Raw genomic sequence first — 14258 nt, 5'->3', positions numbered from 1 at the left:
TTTTCACAGTAACTTCACTGCATTGTTAATGTAAATCTTCTTGTGACACTAATAAATAAACTTTAAACTTAATATCGTGTCAAGCAGAAGCTGTTGAATGTAAATCACAGAATCCTTACGGTGCAGAAGAGGCTATTCAGCCCATTGATTCTGCGCCGACTCTCCACAGAGTATCTTACCAAGGATCTGTTCTCTGTCCTACCCATGTAACTCCACATATTCTGCATGGCCAATCCACCTAATCTACATGTCTTTGGACATGGCCAAATCTTTGGATTTAACATGGCCAATACCCCTATCTAGACATCTTCCATTTCTCACCTATTGCCCTCCTGCCCCATCAACCCGCACCCAAAGTTAGTACCCCAAATGGCCAGGTTTGTGCAGATACAGCTGGAGCAGACTTCCACAGGGTTCGAAGCAGGGATCTATGCTGCCTGCCCCCCTCCCTGCCCCTGCTGAAACCATCGGAATTGCAGTATGCAGAAGTGAGTGGACTTGTTGTTGGACCAGGGTGCATGCTGCAATGCTTGGTCGGTTTAGCGCTGAGATAAGTGAGGGGGAAGTGGTTGTGCCTGTAAGTGATTAGTTAAAATCTAATCGGAGCTTGCAATAGTGAGGGCACTCTGGACACCTCAGATAGCAATGTTCACCACTGCCAGTGGCTCGGGTTGCAACATGTCCCTTCCCTTCCCCCTTGGAATAGTCTGAAGATGTCTGAGCCTTGGTCTGTTTGCAAGTCCTTCCCGTATGGCTGTACAATATTATGCGGCACAGCGGCACAGTGGTTAGTGCTGCTGCTGCTTCACAGCGCCAGGGACCCGGGTTTGATTCTCGGCTTGGGTCACTGGCTGTGTGGAGTCTGCACGTTCTCCCCGTTTGTTTCTTCCATGTGCTCCAGTTTCCTCCCACAGTCCAAAGGTGTGTAGGTTAGGTGGATTGCTGTGCTAAATTACCCCTTAGTGACCAAAAATGTGCGGGTTAGGCGGATTGGCCGTGCTAAATTGCCCCTTAGTGTCCCAAAGATGTGCAGGTTAGGTGGATTGGCCATGCTAAATTGCCCCTTAATGCCCCTCTGGAACTGTCTAGGCACCTGACACATTATCTCCAGCATGGGCTTGCTAAAATGACCCATCTGGTCGCTATATGGCTTTCATTTTATCGCTGTTGGACCTGATTGGTTACATTTGTCACAGGCTCCACTAACCAGGCCTTATCCCTTGTCTCTGAACAGCCAGCCTGTAGGCCTAGCCCTTTGAGTTGCATAGGAACATAAGAGATAAATGGAATAGGAACAAGATATGGCTCCTCGAACCTGCTCTGCCGTTCAATAAACCCTAGCTGATTTTCTGCCTGACCTCCTGTCTCCCTGACTGCTCTCAGTGTGTCTTTATTCCCCGTGATCTTAAAAATCAACCTCAATCTTGAAAATATTCAATAACAGAGCAATGACAACTGTCTGCTGCAGAGAATCCCAAAGGTTCAAAATTCCTCAAGTGAAGAACTGTCTCCTCAATTCAATTCTAAATGAGTCAGCCTTTGTGGTTGGGCTCGGCCCCTGAGATTCCTCAGAATGGGCAAACATCAGTGCCTACCCTGTCAAGCCCCTTGTAGGTTTCCACGAGGTCACCTGACATTCTGCTGAATAGAATGGATGGTGGCACAGTGGTTAGCACTGCTGCCTCTCAGTGCCAGGGACCCGGGTTTGATTCCTGGCTTGGGTCACTGTCTGTGCGGAGTCTGCACATTCTCCCCGTGTCTGCGTGGGGTTTCCCCCTGGTGCTCCGGTTTCCTCCCACAGTCTGAAAGACGCACTGGTTAGGTGCTAAATTCTGTCTCAGTGTAACCCGAACAGCTGCCGGAGTGTGGCGCTTAGGGGATTTTCACAGTAACTTCATTGCAGTCTCAATGAAAGCCTACTTGTGACATTATAAATAAACATCAAAAACCCCTCAGTATTGATGCCAATTTATTAGTCTGTCATGATAGGACAACTCTCCCAGTGAACCTTCACTGTTTGATTTATGTCACATGTATTGGGATACAATGAAAAGTATTGTTTGGTTTATTATTGTCACGTGCATTGGGGCACAGTGAAAAGTATTGTTTGATTTATTATTGTCACATGTATTGGGATACAATGAAAAGTATTGTTTGGTTATTATTGTCACATGCATTGGGGCACAGTGAAAAGTATTGTTTGGTTTATTATTGTCACATGCATTGGGGCACAGTGAAAAGTATTGTTTGATTTATTATTGTCACATGTATTGGGATACAGTGAAAAGTATTGTTTGATTTATTATTGCCACATGTATGGGATACAGTGAAAAGTATTGTTTGATTTATTATTGTCACAGGCATTGGGATACAGGGAAAAGTATTGTTTGATTTATTATAGTCACATGTACTGAAATACAGTGAAAAGTATTGTTTGATTTATTATTGTCACATGTATTGGGATACAGTGAAAAGTATTGTTTGAATTATTATTGTCACGTATTGGGATACAGTGAAAAGTATTGTTTGATTTATTATTGTCACATGTACTGGGATACAGTGAAAAGTATTGTTTGATTTATTATTGTCATGTGTACTGGGATACAGTGAGAAGTATTGTTTGATTTATTATTGTCACTTGTACTGGAATACAGTGAAAAGTATTGATTTATTATTGTCATGTGTACTGGGATACAGTGAAAAGTATTGTTTGATTTATTATTGTCACGTGTACTGGGATACAGTGAAAAGTATTGTTTCATTTATTATTGTCACGTGTACTGTGATACAGTGAAAAGTATTGTTTGATTTATTATTGTCACGTACTGGGATACAGTGAAAAGTATTGTTTGATTTATTATTGTCGAATGTATTGGGATACAGTAAAAAGTATTGTTTGAATAATTATTGTCACATGTATTGGGGTACAGTGAAAAGTATTGTTTGATTTATTATTGTCACATCTATTGGGATACAGTGAAAAGTATTGTTTAGTTTATTATTGTCACATGCATTGGGATACAGTGAAAAGTATTGTTTGTTTTATTATTGTCACATGCATTGGGATAAAGTGAAACGTATTGTTTGATTTATTATTGTCACATGTACTGGGATACAGTGAAAAGTATTGTTTGATTTATTATTGTCACATGTGGTGAGATACAGTGAAAAATATTGTTTGATTATTATTGTCAGATGTACTTGGATTCAGTGAAAAGTATTGTTTGATTTATTATCCTCACGTGCATTGGGATACGGTGAAAAGTATTGTTTGATTTATTATTGTCATGTGTACTGGGATACGGTGAAAAGTATTGTTTGGTTTATTATTGTCACATGTATTGGGATACAGTGAAAAGTATTGTTTGGTTTATTATTGTCACATGCATTGGGATACAGTGAAAAGTATTGTTTGATTTATTATTGTCACGTACTGGGATACAGTGAAAAGAATTGTTTGATATTATTGTCACATGTATTGGGATGCAGTGAAAAGTATTGTTTGAATAATTATTGTCACATGTATGGGGATATCGTGAAAAGTATTGTTTGATTATTGTCACATGCATTGGGATACAGTGAAACGTATTGTTTGGTTTATTATTGTCACATGTATTGGGATACAGTGAAAAGTATTGTTTGGTTTATTATTGTCACATGCGTTGGGATACAGTGAAACGGATTGTTTGATTTATTATTGTCACATGTATTGGGATACAGTGAAAAGTATTGTTTGATTTATTATTGTCACATGTACTGGGATACAGTGAAAAGTATTGTTTGATTTATTCTTGTCACATGTATTGAGATACAGTGAAAAATATTGTTTGATTATTATTATCAGTTGTATTTGGATACAGTGAAAAGTATTGTTTGATTTATTATTCTCACGTGCATTGGGATACGGTGAAAAGTATTCTTTGATTTATTATTGTCATGTGTACTGGGATACGGTGAAAAGTATTGTTTGATTCATTATTGTCACATGTACTGGGATACAGTGAAAAGTATTGTTTGATTTATTATTGTGACATGCATTGGGATACAGTGAAAAGTATTGCTTGATTTATTATTGTCACATGTATTGGGATACAGTGAAAAGTACTGTTTGATTTATTGTTGTCACATGTATTGGGATACAGTGAAAAGTATTGTTTGATTTATTATTGTCACGTGCATTGGGATACAGTGAAAAGTATTGTTTGATTTATTATTGTCACGTGTACTGGGATACAGTGAAAAGTATTGTTTGATTTATTATTGTCACCTGTATTGGGATACAGTGAAAAGTATTGTTTGATTTATTATTGTCACGTGCATTGGGATACAGTGAAAAGTATTGTTTGATTCATTATTGTCACATGTACTGGGATACAGTGAAAAGTATTGTTTGATTTATTATTGTAACATGCATTGGGATACAGTGAAAAGTATTGTTTGATTTATTATTGTCATGTATACTGGGATACGGTGAAAAGTATTGTTTGGTTTATTATTGTCACATGCATTGGGGCACAGTGAAAAGTATTGTTTGATTTATTATTGTCACATGTATTGGGATACAATGAAAAGTTTTGTTTGATTTATTATTGCCACATGTATGGGATACAGTGAAAAGTATTGTTTGATTTATTATTGTCACAGGCATTGGGATACAGGGAAAAGTATTGTTTGATTTATTATAGTCACATGTACTCAAATACAGTGAAAAGTATTGTTTGATTTATTATTGTCACGTGTACTGGGATACAGTGAAAAGTATTGTTTGATTTATTATTGTCACGTATTGGGATACAGTGAAAAGTATTGTTTGATTTATTATTGTCACATGTACTGGGATACAGTGAAAAGTATTGTTTGATTTATTATTGTCATGCGTACTGGGATACAGTGAAAAGTATTGTTTGATTTGTTACTGTCACGTGTACTGGAATACAGTGAAAAGTATTGATTTATTATTGTCATGTGTACTGGGATACAGTGAAAAGTATTGTTTGATTTATTATTGTCACGTGTACTGGGATACAGTGAAAAGTATTGTTTGATTTATTATTGTCGCATGTATTGGGATACAGTAAAAAGTATTGTTTGATTTATTATTGTCACATGCATTCGGATACAGTGAAAAGTATTGTTTGATTTATTATTGTCACATGCATTGGGATAAAGTGAAACGTATTGTTTGATTTATTATTGTCACATGTACTGGGATACAGTGAAAAGTATTGTTTGATTTATTATTGTCACATGTGGTGAGATACAGTGAAAAATATTGTTTGATTATTATTGTCAGATGTATTTGGACACAGTGAAAAGTATTGTTTGATTTATTATTCTCACATGCATTGGGATGCGGTGAAAAGTATTGTTTGATTTATTATTGTCATGTGTACTGGGATACGGTGAAAAGTATTGTTTGGTTTATTATTGTCACATGCATTGGGATACAGTGAAAAGTATTGTTTGATTTATTATTGTCACACGTACTGGGATACAGTGAAAAGATTTGTTTGATTTATTATTGTCACATGTATTGGGATGCAGTGAAAAGTATTGTTTGAATAATTATTGTCACATGTATGGGGATATCGTGAAAAGTATTGTTTGATTATTGTCACATGCATTGGGATACAGTGAAACGTATTGTTTGGTTTATTATTGTGACATGCATTGGGATACAGTGAAAAGTATTGTTTGGTTTATTATTGTCACATACATTGGGATACAGTGAAACGAATTGTTTGGTTTATTATTGTCACATGTATTGGGATACAGTGAAAAGTATTGTTTGGTTTATTATTGACACATGCGTTGGGTTACAGTGAAAAGTATTGTTTGATTTATTATTGTCACATGTGTTGAGATACAGTGAAAAATATTGTTTGATTATCATTATCAGTTGTATTTGGATACAGTGAAAAGTATTGTTTCATTTATTATTCTCACGTGCATTGGGATACGGTGAAAAGTATTCTCTGATTTATTATTGTCATGTGTACTGGGATACGGTGAAAAGTATTGTTTGATTCATTATTGTCACATGTACTGGGATACAGTGAAAAGTATTGTTTGATTTATTATTGTGACATGCATTGGGATACAGTGAAAAGTATTGCTTGATTTGTTATTGTCACATGTATTGGGATACAGTGAAAAGTACTGTTTGAATAATTATTGTCACATGTATTGGGATATCGTGAACAGTATTGTTTGATTTATTATTGTCACATGCATTGGGATACAGTGAAAAGTATTGTTTGATTTATTATTGTCACATGTATTGGGATACAGTGAAAAGTATTGTTTGATTTATTATTGTCACATGCATTGGGATACAGTGAAAAGTATTGTTTGATTTATTATTGTCACATGTACTAGGATACAGTGAAAAGTATTGTTTGATTTATTATTGTCACGTGTACTGGAATACAGTGAAAAGTATTGATTTATTATTGTCATGTGTACTGGGATACAGTGAAAAGTATTGTTTGATTTATTATTGTCACCTGTATTGGGATACAGTGAAAAGTATTGTTTGATTTATTATTGTCACGTGCATTGGGATATGGTGAAAAGTATTATTTGATTCATTATTGTCGCATGTACTGGGATACAGTGAAAAGTATTGTTTGATTTATTATTGTGACATACATTGGGATACAGTGAAAAGTATTGCGTGATTTATTATTGTCACATGTATTGGGATACAGTGAAAAGTACTGTTTGAATAATTATTGTCACATGTATTGGGATATCGTGAACAGTATTGTTTGATTTATTATTGTCACATGCATTGTGATACAGTGAAAAGTATTGTTTGATTTATTATTGTCACATGTATTGGGATACAGTGAAAAGTATTGTTTGATTTATTATTGTCACGTGCATTGGGATACAGTGAAAAGTATTGTTTGATTTATTATTGTCACATGTACTAGCATACAGTGAAAAGTATTGTTTGATTTATTATTGTCACATGCATTGGGATACAGTGAAAAGTATTGTTTGATTTATTACTGTCACATGCATTGGGATACAGTGAAAAGTATTGTTTGAATAATTATTGTCACAGTATTGGGATATAGTGAAAAGTATTGTTTGATTTATTATTGTCACATGTATTGGGATACAGTGAAAAGTATTGTTTGATTTATTATTGTCACATGTACTGGGATACAGTGAAAAGTATTGTTCGATTTATTTTTGTCACGTATTGAGATACAGTGAAAAATATTGTTTGATTATTATTATCAGTTGTATTTGGATACAGTGAAAAGTATTGTTTGATTTATTATTCTCACGTGCATTGGGATACGGTGAAAAGTATTCTTTGATTTATTATTGTCATGTGTACTGGGATACGGTGAAAAGTATTGTTTGATTCATTATTGTCACATGTACTGGGATACAGTGAAAAGTATTGTTTGATTTATTATTGTCACATGTATTGGGATTCAGTGAAAGGTATTGTTTGAATAATTATTGTCACATGTATTGGGATATTGTGAAAAGTATTGTTTGATTTATTATTGTCACGTGCATTGGGATACAGTGAAAAATATTGTTTGATTTATTATTGTCACAAGTACTGGGATACAGTGAAAAGTATTGTTTGATTTATTATTGTCACGTGTACTGGGATACAGTGAAAAGTATTGTTTGATTTATTATTGTCACGTGTACTGGGATACAGTGAAAAGTATTGTTTGATTTATTATTGTCACGTGTACTGGGATACAGTGAAAAGTATTGTTTGAATAATTATTGTCACATGTATTGGGATACAGTGAAAAGTATTGTTTGATTTATTATTGTCACTTGCATTGGGATACAGTGAAAAGTATTGTTTGATTTATTATTGTCACATGTATTGGGATACAGTGAAAAGTATTGTTTGATTTATTATTGTCACATGTATTGGGATACAGTGAAAAGTATGTTTGATTTATTATTGTCACATGTACTGGGATACAGTGAAAAGTATTATTTGATTTATTATTGTCACATTATTGGGATACAGTGAAAAGGATTGTTTGATTTATTATTGTCACATGCATTGATACATTAAAAGTATTGTTTCTTGTGCGCTATACAAAGCATACCGTTCATGGAGTACATTGGGGAGAAGGAAACATGAGAGCGCAGAATGTAGCATTACAGTCATAGCTAGAATATAGAGAAAGATTAATTTACAGTGTGGCAGGTCCATGATGGCAGCAGGGAAGAAGATGTTCTTGAGTCAGTTGATATGTGTCCTCAGACTTTTATATCTTTTTCCTGACAGAAGAATGTGGAAGGAAGAATGTCCAGGGTGCATGAGGTCCTTATGCTGGCTGCTTTTCTGAGGCAGCAGGAAGTGTGGATGGAGTCAATGGATGGGAGGCTGGTTTGTGTGATGGATTGGGCTACATTTACGACCTTTTGTAGTTTCTTGCAGTCTTAGGCAGAGCAGAAGCCATACCAAGCTGTGATTCAACCAGAAAGAATGCTTTCTATGGTGCATCTGTAAAAGTTGGTGAGAGTCTTAACTGACATGCCAAATTTCCTTCGTCTTCTGAGAAAGTACAGGCTTTACCACTTCCAAGTAAATTTTTCCTTAGAACCTAAAACTGCGCACAATACTCCAGATGTGACATTTGCAACGACATTATTTTTGAACTCCAATCCCCATGCAATGAGGCAAACATGCCTTTTGTCTTTCTAATTGCTTATGTCAAATTCTTGTGTTCCTCTTAATCTGGTTTCCAATCGGGGTACCATAATCATAGACACGGGTCAACGGTGGTGTAGGAAAAATACATTGTTAAGATGGCGGCGCGGGCTCGTTGGGCCGAAGGGCCTGTTTCCCATGCTGTGTTGTTCTTTGTTCTTTGTAACACTCAAGTCCTTAAGGAAGTTCGGATATACTACATCTACTGGTTCTCCTTTATCAATTGTGAAAGCATGGCTGATGGTAAATGCCGAGCTGCCCAAATCCCAAAGGGAAACATGAAGTAGCTGCCAAAACAGTTTTTGTAATTCGTGTATTGTGAGGAGGTTTTCAGGAATCAGGAAGGTACACCTCCAAACAATTCTGGTGATTTTATATTAATGTAAATATTTATTTAAAAAATAAAGAATAAAAAAAATTACACTTGAACTTTAGAATAGCTTCACACAGTTAACAATACTTAAACTACTGTTCGAAAACTAAACTTAAGCTACACTCAGAGCTCATCTTCCTATTTTAAATCTATAGAATTACTGTAGTACGATGCAGTGCTCTTTTGCTCCTAGGGTGTCCTCTGAGGCTGACAGTAACTGGCTTTGTTTGCACTGCCTTCTGAGAGATCTGACCAGCTACCATACTGTCTGTTGGGAAATCTCAGCAGCAACACCCTTCACACAGGCTTCAGTGTTTATCAGTGTTTATCATCTACTATTTCACCCAGTTTTCTCAGAAATGCCTGTTGCCCCAGGTATTTCTAATATCCTGCAGGCTTACTCAGCCAGCAAAGAACAAAGAAAATTGCAGCACAGGAACAGGCCCTTCGGCCCTCCAAGCCTGCATCGACTGCTGCCCATCTGAACTAAAACCCCCTACCCTTCTGCAGACCATATCCCTCTATTCCCATCCTATTCACGTATTTATCAAGACGCCCCTTAAAAGTCACTATTGTGTCCAGTTCCACTACTTCCTGAGTGAATTCTAGGCACCAGCCACCCTCTGTATAAAAAACTGGCCTTGTAGATCTCCTTTAAACCTTTAAACCTTGTCCCTTGCACCTTAAACCTGTGCCCCCTCATAATTGATTCTACCACCCTGGGAAAAAGCTTCTGACTATCCACTCTGTCCGTGCCCCTCATAATCTTGTCGGATTCTATCAAGTCACCCCTCAACCTCCGTCGCTCCAGTGAGAACAAACCAAGTTTCTCCAACCTCTCCTCATAGCTAATGCCCTCCATACCAGACAACATCCTGGTAAATCTTTTTTGTACCCTCTCCAAAGCCTCCACATCCTTCTGGTAGTGTGGCGACCAGAACCGAACACTATATTCCAAATGTGTCCTCACTAAAGAGGATAAAGCTGCAACATGGCTTGCCAATTCTTAAACTCAATGTCCTAGCACTGTACAATGGATTTTACCCAAATGCCTCTGCTTCCATCAGGCAAATGGACTATGCACACGAACCAATCGTAAGTAACTAAGTCGCAACTTTATTCCAAACAGAAAGACTTAAGTTTCACAAATTTAACAACTCTCTCACCCTCTAGCGAATGGGGACAACACAGAGGCACAGTAGTTAGCACTGCTGCTTCACAGTGCCAGGGACCCGGGTTCAATTCTCGTCTTGGGTCACTGTCTGTGCGGAGTCTGCACGTTCTCCCAGTGTCTGCATGGGTTTCCTCCAGATACTCAGGTTTCCTCCCACAGTTTGAAATACGTGCTGGTTAGGTGCTAAATTCTCCTTCAGTGTAACCTGAACAGGCGCCGGTGATTAGGGGATTTCCACAGTAACTTCATTGCAGTGTTAATATAAGCCGACTTGTGACTAATAAATAAACTTTAACTTCAGCTTTAATTGATCATTTAGAAATTTGTATACTACCCCAGATCCTCGTGATCCCATCAGTACATTGAACTTTCAAGTCTGTCCCTCTCTTTCTCTCTCTCTCTCTGGCCTGGAGGTGAGTTGCTGTTGTCACTATTGTGTCCTGACGCGCTTCTGCGGAAGCTGGAGAGGTGGGATCTCTTGAATGCTGCTAGCATCAATTTCTTACCTGTCTAGCTACCTTCTGGAATCTTCCGAGGATTTGGTCCATCAGTGCGTAGGTTTGGTTAGTTTCCCATCATTGTTGATGGATTTCAATGGATGTTATTGGGTTTCAGTGGTGGACCATATCCTGTAGTGCAGGAGAAGGCCATTCGGCCCATCAAATCTGCACCAACCACAATCCCACTCTGGCCCTACCCCTATAACCACATACATTTACCCTAGCCAGCCCTCTTGACACTAGGGGGCAATTTAGCATGACCAATCCATCTAACCTGCACACCTTTGGAAACTAAGGCACAATTTAGCATGGCCTATCCACCTAACCTGCACATCTTTGGAGTATGTGAGGAAACTGGAGCACCCGGAGGAAACCCACGCAGACACGGGGAGAACATGCAGACTCCATACAGACAGTGACCCAAGCCGGGAATCGAACCCAGGTCCCTGGCGCTGTGAGGCAGCAGTGCTAACCATGCTGACCCTTTGTGTTTGTGTGCTAAGTATCTAGTTTCAGCTTCTAGTATGTGGAGATCCCAGCATTGGACTGGGGCGGGCACAGTAAGAAGTCGCACAACAACAGGTTCAAGCCCAACAGGTTTATTTGGAACTTATTTCAGACACCATGACAACGAATGAATGAACACTGCTCAACAATCACAGGCAGGACTGCTCCTTTCCAGTCGGGGAACACTTCAGTGGTCACAGGCATTCAGCTTCGGGCAAGTGTTCTCCAAGACGGCCTTCAGACACATGACAACACAGAATCGCTGAGCAGAAACTGATAGCCAGGTTCCGCATGCATGAGAACGGCCCCAACCAGGATTTTGGGTTCATGTCACACTGCATGTAGCTCCTACCATTAGGCCTGACAAATCCCACTAACTGTCCTGGCTTGAGGTAATTCACTCTTCTTTAACCTGTCATTGTCCCTCTCTCCACTCGCACTGTCCGTACCTGGAAAGACTCACAATCCAACCATTATCCTGCAATTGTGTTGTGGCCTATAATATGCCGTGTTTGTAAAACCTACCCCTCCACTCACCTGAGGAAGGAGTGGCTCTCCGAGAGCTCATGATTCCAAATACACCTGTTGGACATTAACCTGGTGTTGTGAGACGTCTCACTCAGCTTCTAATGTGCACAGAATCTCTGGTTTCACTGATGCATGTCCTGTCTCTCAGGAAATGAATAATTGTCATTTTCCACACATTGATGTGGCCTGTGCGTCTTTGGTTTCCAATTGTCTGATCTTGAGTCTTGCTGAGGGCCTGTCTCCAGGCAGACTGTTTTGGAGTGAGCTAATCCCAGCAAGCTGTTAGGTCAATTTCCTGCCTGTTTTTGTGTCACCTTTTTGTGCTGTGTTTCTTTCCTGATGTTTGTCATTTCTTTTCAATGATTCTATCTTGTTTCTTTAATTTTATTTGTGTCACTAGCAGCCTTACATTAACACTGCAATGAAGTTACCGTGAAAATCCCCACTCCAGCGCCTGTTCGGGTTACACTGAGGGAGAACTTAGCCCCTAACCAGCACGTCTTTCAGACTGTGGGAGGAAACCCATGCGGACACAGGGAGAGAACGTGCAGACTCTGCACAGTGACCCGAGGCTGGGAATTGAACCCGGGTCCCTGGCGCTGTGGTGCAGCAGTGCTAACTCACTGTGCCACCGGGCCGCCCTCTCAAGCAGTCACGAGCTCCGATATGCCCTTTCCCCAGAGCCAATCAAACTCCTTTTGCTGTGGTGGGATTAGAATCTGGATTCCTTGAGCATTATCCTGGGTCTCTGATTGCTTCTCCAGCCATAATAACAACCACGCTGCCTTAAAATTGCTTGAAAATTAAACAGAAGCTTAACATTCCAACCTTGTATGCACACAACCTTGCGCAACGGGAGATATTTACTCTCAGATACCAGCAATTTTGCACAATCTTTCCTCCCACAGCCTTTCATCAATTTCCTTTCACTAAATGTTGCTCTTGTGTCTTCACGTCCACTGTGCACTTCACCAATCCCCCCTTTAGCAACACCCGACAACCTCCTTTCCTCAGTATTATCGAACCCCGTTTCTTTAAGGTTCAGAAGCAGCCTTTGCGTGGAACTTATAGAATCCTACAGTGCAGAAGGAGGCCATTGAGCCTGCACCGACAACAATCCCACCCAGGCCTTATCTCCGTGACCCTACATATTTACCACAGCTCATCCCCCTGACATCACAGAGCAATTTAGCATGGCCCATCCACCTAATCTGCGCATCTTTGGAGTATGGGGGGAATCCGGAGCACCCGGAGGAAATCCACGCAGACACGGGGAGAATGTGCAAATTCCACACAGACAGTGACCCAAGCTGGGAATTGAACCCGGGTCCCTGGTGCTGTGAGGCAGCAATGCTAATAGAATGATAGTGCAAAATGGCCCCTTACACCTCTCCCAAGAGTTTCCCCAGTTGTTCTTATTCCCTTTCCCAGGAAGAGAAAAATGATTATTCTTCTACAATTATTGATTTGATTTGATTTGATTTATTATTGTCACATGTACTGGGGTACAGTAAAAAATACTGTTTCTTGCACACTTACAGACAAAGCATACCATTCATAGAGTATATAGGGGACAAGGAAAGGAGAGGGTGCAGAATGTAGTGTTACAATCACAGCTAGGAGGTAGAGAAAGATCAGCTTAGTGCAAGGTAGGCCCATTCAAAAGTCTGATGGCAACAGGGAAGAAGCTGTTCTTGAGTCAGTTGCTATGTGACCTTAGACTCTTGTCTGTTTTTCCTGAGGAAGAAGGTGGAAGAGAGAATGTCCGGAATGTGTGGGGTCCTTGATTACGCTGGCTGCTTTGCCGAGGCAACGGGAAGTGTAGACAAAGTCAATAGATGGGACCATGATTTGCGTGATGGACTGGGCTTCGTTCACAACCCTTTGTAGTTTCTTGCGATCTTGGGCAGAGCAGGAGCCATACCAAGCTGTGATACAATCAGAAAGGATGCTTTCTGTGGTGCATCTGTAAAAGTTGGTGAGAGTCGTAGTGGACATGCCAAATTGCCTTCGCCTTCTGAGAAAGTAAAGGCATTGGTGGGGCTTTCTTAATTATAATGTCAGCATGGGGGAACCAGGACAGGTTGTTGGTGATCTGGACACCTAGAAACTTGAAGCTCTCGATCATTTCCACTTCATCCCCGTTGATGCAGACAGGGCCATGTCCTCCACTACACTTCCTGAAGGTAATGACTATCTCCTTCATTTTACTGTTATTGAGGGACAGATTATTGTCATCACACCAGTTCACCAGATTCTCTGTCTCTATTTATTTATCCACGTAGATTTTAGAAGCTGTTGTGCATTCAGCTGGTCGGACATTCTGACCCCAGAATCTGGCCCCAGTTCCTCACAGTGGCACACTGGTTAGCACTGCTGCCTTATAACTCCGGAGACCTGGGTTCGATTCCCGGCTTGGGTCACTGTCTGTGTGGAGTCTGCACCTTCTCCCCTCGTGTCTGCGTG

At 39.6% G+C, this 14258-nt stretch overlaps 1 long non-coding RNA gene across 1 annotated transcript in view; it reads left to right on the top strand.

The window, feature by feature from the left end:
* Nucleotides 1-14258, top strand: part of LOC145361387 (uncharacterized) — a 123179-nt gene that overhangs the window by 85921 nt on the left and 23000 nt on the right. The window lies entirely within an intron of this gene.

Source organism: Carcharhinus amblyrhynchos, chromosome 34, assembly GCF_965287045.1.
Source record: "Carcharhinus amblyrhynchos chromosome 34, sCarAmb.v2.hapA, whole genome shotgun sequence".
NCBI classification, from domain to species: domain Eukaryota; kingdom Metazoa; phylum Chordata; class Chondrichthyes; order Carcharhiniformes; family Carcharhinidae; genus Carcharhinus; species Carcharhinus amblyrhynchos.
The sequence above is the reverse complement of the archived record's forward strand: the minus strand, read 5'-3'. Positions and strand labels throughout refer to the sequence as shown.